Raw genomic sequence first — 12,653 nt, 5'->3', positions numbered from 1 at the left:
GAAATGGTTTGTAGGACCTTAATCCTAACTCTACGGTTCAGATCATCTGATTCCAATCAAGGTATGCCGATATACTTAAGCCGAAGCTCGAAGTACATGGCATATAAGATATTTCTCCGGTTCTAAGGTAAGGGCTTCCCAACATCCTTGAGCACCTACCGATATACCTCAGACTATGGCCCTTAGGTACGTGGTAGGGGGGCGCGAACCCAAATAAGTGGTCCAGTTGTGAGGCTCTCTCCCGAACTATGGTTCAGTGAGACAGCCCAGCAACGTGAAGACCGGGACAATATAGGTAGGGATGTTTTTAAAATATGACCAATCATGCAAATAAAATCAGAAGGCTCTAATGCAAGTCCTAAAGAGATAGATTTAAATGAGAAGAAGCATACACTTGCACACATTGTTTTGCATTCAATCCTTAAAATTGAGGAGAGTTGTATTTAAGACCTAAGTCTAATGTGAACATGGATATAATCTCCTCAATATGGTCCTACCAAACCATACTTAGATCCTATATGCAATGATGTCAGCTTTAGGACAGAGTCTAGGCTCCTAAAGTTTGCATGGCAATGAAGCTGACATATGAAAAATAAAGACTTAGAGAATATTAGAGCAAAGCAAAGGCATAATTTGACCAGACGGAGACGTGTCCCATCACGGTCGCCAAAACTGTGATCATCGCAAAATTTTCCCTCTCTCCTTTGGTTTCTCTCTCTTCCTTCTCTTTTCCTTTTCTAACCTCTTATTTTTCTCCTTTTTTGAAGGGAGGAAAAATAAAAGAAAGAAAAGAGAAAGAGAAGAGAAAAGAAAGAAAGAGAGAGAGAAGAGGGACTATTTTGCGCGGTCTCACTTGACCTTTATTTGAAAACATTTTAGAAATTTAACTCGCCTTCGTTTTGAAAATTTGCGGGAAAAATGGAGAGACGGGATTCGCTCGTCAGTACGAGGTTCGACCGTTCCTGGCGCCTTTACCAGGGGTAATCGAACCAAGGATCGAATCTATGCCTTTTGTTTTGCCTAAATATAATCTAAGAATTTATTCTAAAAGATCTAAATGCACAAAGAATCATGCTTGTGCAATGCCATAATGTATGCTCTTTAGAAACATTGATTTTAGAAATTTCCAAGTGTTCTGAGATGAACTTGGTAAGGTAGTGAAGAAATGTTTGAATCTCGCTTAGAACTTGAGATAGATTAGAGAAGTTCTAAGTAAATCAGAATTTTGGAAGAATAAATGAGGGGGAATGACTTGAAGCTTTGAAAAATGAAAGGAAATGAAGTTTCAATAGTCAGAAATGGATTTTGAACTTGAATTTAAGAAAGGAAAGGAAATGCTTGAGATGAATTTGAATTTAGATCTTGAACTTTTGAAATTTAGAATAGATCTGAGGGATCCAAATGATGTAAAAAATAGAGATGAATTTAAGGAATGTTTTGGATTTGAAATCTGGAGATGAATCGGTTTTGAAAAGAAGTTGGACTTGGGAATGAAAATTGGATTATGGATCTTGGAATGGATTCAGATCTTGAAGTCTGAGATCCAATGTAGAATTGGATTCTGGACCCTAAAGAGGAACTGGATCTGAAGTCTGAGATCCCATGTAGAGTTGGACTCTGGATCCTAAGATGGATTTGGATCAGAAGTCTAAGATCCAATATGTGATTGAATTCTGGATCCTGGAACTGGATCTGAAATCTAAGATCCGAAGTAGAATTGGGTTCCGGATCCTAAGATGGATTTGGATCTGAAGTCTGAGATCCAATGTAGAATTAGATTCTGGATCCTAGAATGGAAAATTGGATCTGAAGTCTAAGATCCAAAGCAAAAATTGGTTCTGGATCCTATAAGTAAATTGGATCTGAAGTCTGAGATCCAATATGAGTGTTGGATTTTGGATCTTAAAATGGATTTGGAGTTAAATTCAGAAGAGGAATCAAGAATTTCTAAGTCTGATTTGAATTTGGGAAAAGGAATTTTAGAAATTGAATTTTGAATATACAGATGAATCCCAAAGTCAATTTAGACCTTGGATTTGAAGCTTGAAATGAATCGAGAATCTTAAAGTTAAATTGAACTTTGAGTTTGATTGGAGCTTTTGAAAATGAATTTGAAATTTCAAAGTAAAATTGAACTTTGAAAATGAATTTGAATTGGAAATTTTGAATATGAAATGAATTTGAAATATCAAAGTTAGATTGGACTCTGAGATGGAAAATGAAATAGAATTGAATAGGACTGAAGATTGATTGAAGAAGATATTTACATCACTTGGAGTTTTGAAAAAGGAATTTTTTGAAAACATGATGCAGTTCTATCCTAATTGATGAAATGAATTTGAAGAATTTGAGATTAATTTTTGAAAAGCTATTTCATTCTTTAGATGAATTAAAATAAGATTGAAGATATAATACATCCTTGACTATGGTCATTGAATGTATTATATAATAATCTATATTTAGATTCAGGTGAAGAATGAAACACATTTGGTGCTTTTATAGAATTTAAAATGAAATTAACTCTCAATATACCCTGACTATGGCCATTGGTATATATTTTGAGTCAATTTTAAGTTAAACTCTAATAAAATGAGAAAATATTTAAGGAAAATACGATGAATTTTGAAAACGGATCCAGTGTGGATCCAGTGTTATTTCGTAAAAGATAAAAATCCTAAGTTTTGTCCATACCCTGACTATGGCCATTGATGTGGATCATCAACTTAGGATTAATTTACCTCTTAAGAAATGGTGCACGTGCTATTCGTGCTTCACCATTGTGAGTTTTAGAAAATTAAGGGGAAGATGAGATGAAATAAGTAATTTCTAAGGTATGTACATGCTCATACATTCTAATCTAATGTTTGAAATTTAAAATCTTTATTAATATCTAGCTATTACATTGTAGACTGGAAATTAAAATCCTAATCTAAGAAGAAAAATAACACTTTTCATGTATTTCCTGCAAAATGTGAGTCAGTACGAGGCAATAGGAAGGCAAGCATGCAAAAGGGAGCATCATCTTAGAACTAGCATGCATACGGTTATGCTAAATAAGAATATGGATACCTAGAGTGAATGTGTATAATACATCTTATAATGCCTATATGAAGTAGAAAGGGTTTTTATATCTAAAGAAGACATATATATTTAGCTGAGAATAGTACTTATGCTAGCTAAAGAACATATATATGTATATATATATATATACACATATGTATATATGACCTAAACATTATGTCTAAGCTAAGCATGGAAATGTAGGTGATATACATGGTTAAAATGAGGATGGCTATACAGGGACAGTGTACAGACTTAGTGCAGTGATATGACTGTGATAAACCTCAAGATAGTTTGACAGGGGTCGGGTATGGAGGCAAGTGTGGACTTGCCGTGAACCAGCAGCATAATGCCATGTGGTGGAAGCCGCCGGGTTTGCAGCAAATAGGGGATGTTGAATGAGGGAAAGCAGGGCAAATGTTGTGGCCCGCATGGTTAGTGCATGAACATGTCGGGCTGTAGCATACAGCAAATAGGCGAGTGAGAGTTGGATATGTTACCAATGTGGAGGGGATGGGTGACAACATAAAGGGTTATGAAAAAAAAAAAAAGAAAGGAATGCTGAAGGGCGAGGAAGTAACTAATGAGGCAGTGGCCAGGATGATTCTAGGTGAATCATCATGAAAAAAAAAGAATAATTCATAATGAAAAAACACCACGGTTCTTCACGAATAGACTTTGAAGGAGGACCACTGTGGTACTTCCTGATAGACTGCTACAGAAATGAAGGATCACAGTGGTTCATTGTGAACCACTGTGAAAGAAGAGTGACGATTGTGGCCCTTGATGGATCATTATAGCAAAGGAAAACCACAGTGATTCTCTGCGAATCACTATAACAATAGCCACAGTGGTTCAATGTGAACCACTGTGAAAGACGCACCATCCTGTAGCAGAATTCGTGATTTGTTGCAGAGGTAGGAAGCTGGACATACATAAGTGTTGTATATGATCACCCATCCTATCACTATTTATTTATAATGAAACATATATGTGTAAACATGAGATTTACACAATATGCACACAAATGTCCAACCCATTCTAAATGGGATAATCAGACTGAAGAAGGAATCACTGAAGCCATGAGTATGCAGTCAGTGGCAAAACAGAAAAAAAAGGAATGGCCGATCTGGGGATCACATCCGCAGTTGCCATTTGAGGCACCAACACATGCCTCAAAAAGAAAAAAAAGGAAGAACAGGGGGGGGGGGGGTGATACTGATAAAATGATGAAACCCCGTGAAATACTACAGGTGAATGTAATTTGAAAGTGAAGTATGACAGTGGATCTCAAGTGTAATGGTATCTACAGCATGCTAAAAAAAAAATTGATGAATAAACCAAAGCGAACTAATTCTCTCTATTCAATTAACTTCATCCACCAATTTCACAAAATGGTTTGGAATCCTAGGCAGACTTATTTATGAATGATAAATTGATGAAAACCCCTTTTATGAACAAAAGAGAGGTTTTTTTTTTTTTTTTTTGAAATCATAGGGCACTGTAGGTCTGTCCCGGAAATTTAGTGAACTCATCAGACATTCTCGATTTAAGAATGGCCCAAGCAAATTTTATAGACATCAACCTGATTTTATATTAATACCAAAATCTCCTAAGAGAGTTAGGATGAATTGTACAAAGATAAAATTCATGCTGGATTAAACAATCGGTAACGAGAATGAATACAAAGAGGGGAGTATCACACCTGTGATGGTCTGATATTGCCTGTAGGTTAATAACCTCAACCTCAGATGCTGAAATCAGTTCAAATGCTCCAGAATTTTCCTTGTGACACGCTGGAGATGCTTTCTGAGATGGATGTAAACAAAAGTTAGCAGATGGTATGAAACGCAGGGTACACTTACACAAGATAAAATGCCACAGAATTTCCTTTTTCTTCGCTGGGTCGATTTTTTTTTTTTTATGATAGGCTTAACAACTGACATGGCTGCACCATCAGGAAGGCACCAGATTTCACTATGATATACACATTTTTTTTTACCTTATACCAATCATTTAGAGTGGTTTTAACCATCAACAGAAAACTATTATGATAGATTCCAACCCTCTTACGTTTGCAGTGATATCAGCATCATGACTTACTGGGGTCCATTAATAGGGACTTTTACTGATAGGCCTGGAGATAGAGATATGGGAGCGTCTAGCATGTACCTGCATCTTGAAAGTACTCAATGGGCAACAAGATAGATTAATACCATCAAGCCATCAACAAATTATTCCCAAAAAAAAAAAACAAAAACTGGGAAGGAGTCACGGGATCTCATATAACAGTAGATCCCTACTGGGCAATCAGCTTTACATTTTAATCCAGATGTATGTACACATATGGCGAATGATTCACACAATGAACCATCGATTTTTTTTTTTGAAGTCTAAACACAGAATTAACATTACACATGAGGCTGTTGAACTTTCTCTAAATGACGACCAGATCATGGGTGTTCGATAATCTAATCATTTTTTTTTGTAGACCTACGATCATCCCCAATCGTTAAAGAGATGGCGAGACAAAACAAATCCTCATGCGAGCTGCAGGATGATAAAGGGATGTCGACGACATCCCTTATATAGGGGAGAAGGGATCTTAAGGGATGTTCCTGTAGACACTAAAAAAAAAAAAACTATACAGATGTATTTCTCTACTTGGCACTATGATTTCTTCCTTTTTTTTTCTGCATATCGGGGCACCCTTTTGGTCACACGAATGTTGCATTTACACTACAGACAAATCGCATGACGCTATATCCATGATATGAAGACTGCCCTCAGGCAACCGAAAGCAACAATGGGTGGATGGTCGACTTGCAATAGGGAGCCAAACAACATCTCCCTGACTTCAGGTGACAGAGCAGGAGATGGTATAATCAGCTGGAAAAGGATATGAGAAATACATGCATATTTGGAAATACATACCAACGATTCAGATTAATCCGATAGAGTTGCAGACAAATCATGGAGATTCATGGCAAGCACTGGAATAATCTGGTAAAGTAAAAGTAGGGACTGCAACAACTAAGCTAAAAGAATCATAATCCGATATCTCGCAGTAGCCACAGAAAACCAGAATTAAGAGCTATCATACAAATGCAATTGAAAGTTAAGTTAGATGGATGGATGGGATTAACAGGGACCATCCGGTCATGCTGTATTAAAAGAAAAAATATTAATCTAGAAATGCTAAACCGGAAATATTGATCAAAGAGAGCATCAAGATGATATCACTACAATGTAGAAGGCATTTATAGAAAGAAACAAAAGGGAAAAGAAAAAAAAAAAAAGAGAAGAAGAGAGAAAGAAAAGAAGAAAAAAAAGTGTTGGAATTAGGAAATTCCTCTTAATATTGCACAGGATACGTCGAAGTTGTTAAAGACAACTCAGACTTTACCCACAGTGCATCCATGGAGCAAACAACCAGAAAGAACAAACAAGCGAAGGGTGGAAAAAGGATAGAAGGAGATCACCTTGTTTGTCAAGAATTGCGAAAGGAAGCAACGAGATCTTGGTTCTATCCTGGAGACCCTTTTCCCACGGATGTGAATGGATCTTCTGATTTTGCAGATTCTGGGAGAGAAGCACCCTTGCTGGAAGTTACTATTGCCAAATGGAACTCCGAGAGGCTGCGAGGTTTTTAGGAGGGAGGGATCGACCTTCGATGGGGATGATAAGAGATGCTTGCAGATGATTCCTCTGGGAGAGGGATCGATGGGGGGTAGTCTTGATGTTTGATATAGAGAGTGGATATCTCTTAAGGGATGTCGAGGATCGTTAGCAGAGAGTTGGATGTATGAGCGTAGATCAAGAAAAATCGATTCAGTGGGATGGAAGACACGCCTTGATTCCCCGATAATCCGACCCCCCCGGGATGTGTGGAATGGCTTCCCTTTTAAAGCCGAAGGAGAAAGCTCCAGAAGGGCCTCCGTTAGAGATGGAGGGTTTGGAGAGGAGAAGTGTGCCAAGCCGTTGGCGATCGAAGGGTTTTGAGCGAGGCGACGAAGATGGGCGATGGAGATGATCGGTGACCGAAGCCGCTGCAGATGAAGGGCGGATGGAGGGTTCGGCCATGGAGAGGGAGAGCATCATGGAGAGGGAGAGAGAACGGCCGCCGAGGGAGGAAGGCGAGTTAGGGTTCTCAAAACCCTAACTCGACCCTTAAACGTTGAAAGTCAGTTTTTCCAAAAGGGGCCTCCTTTTCAGGTTTTTTCTAAAAAGGTGGTTGAGGGTGAGTTTTTCGGCAAAATCTTCAAAAAAACACGTAGTTTTTCCTAATTTCTTTGGTTTTTTTTTTTGAATGATTTTTTCATTTTTTTTGTATTTTTGTAGTAGAATCTGAGTTTTTTACACAAAAACAAAGATAAAACACTAATTTTTTGTATTTTTCTGAGAAATATATACAAGAGTATTTTTCTGAGAATTTCAGACCATTTTGGGAAAATTTCTTCAGAAGAATGGGTTTTGGATCCAAGTTTTGAGAAAACATTTGAGTTTTAAACCTCGATTTGAGGACTATAACACGATGGATCCAAACGGATACCGGACGAAGTGTCTGAGCTTTTCAAAAAGTTATTTTTGATAATTTTGAGAATTTGATTTAAAATTGGATAATGAAGCTCAGATTTGGATTTTGATGTAGATCCGGATCCGAAATTGAGCCAGATATGTAAAATGAACAAAATTTGAGAAATACAAATGGAATTTAGATTTGAAACTGACTCAATTACCCAAAAGATGGGGGAAAAGGGCAAAAAGGGGATATTTACAACATTTTGAAAAATTTGGGGTGTTTACACTCACTACATGTACTAATTGACACACATTAAATCATGGATACACGCCATCACTAGCAAGGTGCTTGTTTGAGAAGCACGTGATTTGTGCTGGGCATAAACCTTGTCATGACATACTGCCCTGTGGAGAGTATGGGTTATTGAGCCTTAACACCTCATACGACACGAGAGCATGACTACTTACCCATAATGAAGATAAAGTTGCCTATGTCACACATTCATAAATTGGTTCACCTAAGAGAGTGTGGATGGTACAACTTCGAGTGACAATTGTTGTATATAGATTTAAACATGTCATACCGACTTAAAAAATGAGGAGCGAGATGTCCTCAGACCTCTGTCACTCAAAGTTCGGGAGGTCCAGATCACGAGAGAGAGGGTAGACCTTAGTTGCTGTAGTAATAGAGATTGCAATCCGAATGTACTCATACATTGATCATCTCTCCGTCCTTTGAAGGCCGCGTTTGAGTTGGGATCCGGTTAGTAGGTATTGCAATACATGTACTTTTTTGAGGAATTTTCCTAAATTTTTGTAATTTCCTTATTATGTGAAAAATTAAAAATGTTAATTTGAGTTGAGTGCTAAGCTATAGGGTATGTAGGACGTAGAAAAAAAATAAGTGTATGAAATACACTCACACGCTCAGGGGTCTCATCGGCCCTAGTGAATTCTTTTTTTTTCAGAAATTATTTTTGAAGAATTAAAAAAAAAGCCTTAGCAAAAAATAAATAAATAATAAATATATATATCCAAAATTTACAATAAGATGACATGCACCTACATTTGAATCTAATTAAAATTTCATTTTGTAATATCATATATTTTTACACTTAGTCATTTTGAGATTTTTTCAAAAATTTGGCTAAGTATAGAAGAAAAATCGGTAAAACCTTTATATAGGCTGACATTTTTTTAGTCTGGGCTTGGCCCAGGTCTCATCGACAAGGCCTAAATGAGCCACTTAAAATGTGAGAAAAAGTTTTATTTTCAACCTCTAAATTCAAGCGAAATTTAGGTTATTTTTTGATGAATTTTAGAAGCAAAATTTGAGTTATATTGTTGAATGCATCTCAAAATTCTGAGCGTAACAATATTTTACTTTTTAGTATTTGAGCTACGGTTGACCCAAAAATCGTATTTTTCCAAAAAAAGACCGCCTTGACGGGCCGAGTCTGAATTTGGATCGGACTGGATCCAATGTTTTTGTTCTAAATTAATATGGATTTGTACTCTATCTAAGACCCATATTAATCTCGATTTGATCCAACCTAGGACCCAATTGGGGTTTGGATATAAATTTGGATCTTAGATCTAGATCCAGCTCCAAAACCCATGTCCAACAAAAATCTAGCTTTAAAATCGAAATTTGTATTTAAATTAAAGTTAACTAGTGTTAAGAAGACTCCCAAAGGGATAAGGTACCCTCTGAAAGTTTTTGGATATTTAATTATTAATAATTAATTAATAAATTTTGAAATTTAATTTTGAGGGTTGTTTAGAACTCCTTGATAGAGTCCTTATACATGTCTAAGAAGGCTAAACATGGTTTGAGAAATTTTAATTGAATTAGTAAAAAAGCTTTGAAAAGTCAACGTTAGAGTTTTAAAAATCTTGGAAAGAGATAGTCCAAATAGGAGATTAACCTCCAACCCTCTCTAGAAGGGATAGATGGATAAGAGGGGGGTGTCATCCCCCCTTTTCACCTATTTATAACTCAAAAAAAAGAAAAAAGAGAGAGATAAAAGAGAAGGAAAAAGAGAGGAAGAGGAAGAAGAAGGAGTCTTCTTCTCTGATTGTCTGGTGTTTTTCCACCATTGTTCTAGTTCTTTTTTCGATTCATGGTTAAGGTATGGGTTTCTCTTCTATTTTGAATGAGAAAAAGAGCATGGATTTATATTCCATGCAATATTTTAGTGAAAAACCATGAAAAAAGAGTAAATCTAAATATTTACTCTAAGATCCATGGTGGAAGTTAATATTTTTCCCTTCTTTTTGAAGTTTATTTTGATATATATATATATATACATGTTTATGATCATGCTTGAATAGAAATTTGGTTTAAATTATTAATCTTGTTAGAATGTCATGTATTGTATATGTTTCAAGATTCATTATGAACCTGGAATGAAAAATTAGTATAATCATGTTCTTGATGGTGAATCTGCATATGCACAACTGTGAATGAGTATTCATAAGCATACTTGAGCATAAAGCCCGATACTACATGATCTTTGGCCGTTTGATATTGCCATGTATTTTCAGACTTGTTTTCTTACACGTGGAAAGTTCTTGCTCATGTTTGAGTTGTTACTGTGATGGTCTACCTTAAAAAAAAAAAGAGGGTAAACCCCTTGTAATGAGAACCAATATGTTATTTCTACCTAAAAACATAAAATCCTATTAGCTCAACTTACGTGTGGACACCAGACATGGTTGCCCAGCCCAGCCAGCCTCTTTAAAATATGTGCCAAGCAGGGATTTTTCCCATATGTTTAAGTCTATTGCTCACTAGCTATACTTTCAACTTGGGCCAGATAATGCAAGTACTTTTGTGAAAATATTGTGCTTCATAACTGGGGTTTTAACCAGCATTGCAAATATTTGGGGCACTTAGGTTGCTTCAACGTGTACGAAAGGCCTGGAGAAAAGCTTTTATTCACCCCATTATATGTTGCTACTTGCAAGACCTATGAGCATTAGGTTCCTGCATTAACAGGAGTCCAATATACACTGCATGTAATCAATTGAGCATACATGGAAACGTTAGATCTACATAGTATTCCTTGGTCAGTTTGAAGCAGATATGCATGGCAACCCATAGTCAGTCTAAAAAGGTACTGGCTGGGTTTGGCTATGTGCCAGACCCAGGGTCACTTATCTTTAAAAATTATATAATATTTGTTTTATGGTGGTAAATAAGTTTTCAGATTTGTTTATGATGATGGATGCAATTTTATGCATATAAATGAATGAATATTCACATGATTGCACTTGGAAGATCATGCTTAGTTAAAGTGTTATTTGCACGGTTGCTTCACGTGCATGTGCATACATGGGATTGACATATTTTTGCATGTAAATGATGGCATGAATGTTCATAGGTTTAATTGAATGGATTCATGAATGGAAGCATACACTTAACATGAATATGTGAATTCATGCACATGCATATGAATATTATTGTTTCATGCATATCTCTAAATTGACATATATGAGTGTGCATTAAGAAGCATTTGAAAGGAATGCATAGTGGCATGCTATTCATGATTTTTGTATAAGAATACATCGATGATCAAAGTGGATTGATCATCGTAGGTTGTGTGAGCCTTGTGCACATGTTGCTCTTTGTTTTAGTTGTTTTATGCATTACAAAAAATTAAATGTGATATCATTGTTCAAATTGCACTGTTCTATGTTGCCACGGTCTGTGGTCCTGTGAAGAGCTTCGCATGTAGATTTGCGAACCTGTGTTATTAATTCTGCATATAGAATTGCAAATTAAGGAAGATGAATTAATAACAAGATAAAAGAAATTAAAAAAATAGTGTAATCTATGTTTCCTTGATATCTCTTGTATAGTATGAGAATCTTGGATATTGTGATTTTGGAAAACTGTGAGGATACTAAAACTTCGTGTGCATTGTTGTGTCCCTGAACCCGATATTGAAGTTCTTCTCCTGGTCGCGGTTTTAGGAAGAATTCGCCACTTTGTCTGGGGGTGGTGTGTAGACACAATTATTGTTTTGGTATACCAAGAAAGTGACACTTGTGGATTTGAATATCCTTGGTGTCCCTGACATTTGATTTGAATGCCTAATGTTTCAAAGGTTGTTTTGGTCGAGGGCTAATTTTGAAACCCAATAATAAAATAAAAATTGTGTGCTAAGCTATCCTGGAAACCTAACTTGACCTAAGAGATTTTACCCGTTTGGAGTACCCGGGTGCAACAACAATAAATTTTTTTTAAATTATGTGCATTTAATAGGGACATGCATATGAAACGAAAACTCTGATAAAAGATAACAATTTATTCTTGCATGTGTATTGAAATCATGCATATTCTTGTTATGCGTTAGATCATGCATATTTACTTGTTCCCTTATTTGTGGTATAATGGTGATTGCATGATAATTGCTCTCTATTACATGATAAATATCTTTATTGTATAATTGATGTTCCCTGGTGATAATAATTGTTCTTTCTTGTTTAGCAATTGATCTCTGTTGCTTAAATGATTACTTAAATTATGAACTTGTCATGATTGCATCTCTCTAAAATATTGCATGAATATTATTTGTGTTCTTTTTACTTATTTGTTTCATTAGAGGGGTTCGTACACAGAATTCTTTAGATTCTAACACCCCTACTTTTGTATTTTTACAGACCCTAAGGCCCAATGAAGGGATTTGTTTTGCAAGGAGCTACGAGGGCTAAGTGACTTTTTGGTAGACTTTTCTTGGGACAACGTGACTCTTCTTTCTGCTTTATTTATATTATATTTGCTTATGTCTCAGACTTTATGCATTTTAATAAATAAAGTTTGTGCTTGGTATGGATGATGGGTATAAGATCTTTTTTGGTGGTGGTTGTGTTTAAACTGTAAAGGCCCTATGTTTTTTAGAATGTTTCTGCACTTAAAAAAAATTGCTACTTTTTCACGGGTATGAGTTGGGGTCGTTACACATTTAGTATCATTTCATTTAATTCTAAATTTTAGTTTTTGAAAAAATTGAATTCTAAATTATAAATATAATTAATTGAAAAGTAATTAAGTGGAATGGAAATTT

General features: G+C 35.9%; 1 long non-coding RNA gene across 1 annotated transcript in view; it reads left to right on the top strand.

Moving 5' to 3' along the window:
* Positions 1-12,418, top strand: part of LOC149845780 (uncharacterized) — a 38,963-nt gene extending 26,545 nt beyond the window's left edge. The window contains exon 2 of the long non-coding RNA XR_016430221.1: positions 12,250-12,418. This is a non-coding gene — a long non-coding RNA (uncharacterized LOC149845780). The remainder of the gene's footprint in view (positions 1-12,249) is intronic.
* Positions 12,419-12,653: the final 235 nt, after the last annotated feature.

Source organism: Nuphar pumila, chromosome 2 (assembly GCF_984573655.1).
Source record: "Nuphar pumila chromosome 2, dmNupPumi1.hap1.1, whole genome shotgun sequence".
Taxonomy (NCBI): domain Eukaryota; kingdom Viridiplantae; phylum Streptophyta; class Magnoliopsida; order Nymphaeales; family Nymphaeaceae; genus Nuphar; species Nuphar pumila.
The sequence above is the reverse complement of the archived record's forward strand: the minus strand, read 5'-3'. Positions and strand labels throughout refer to the sequence as shown.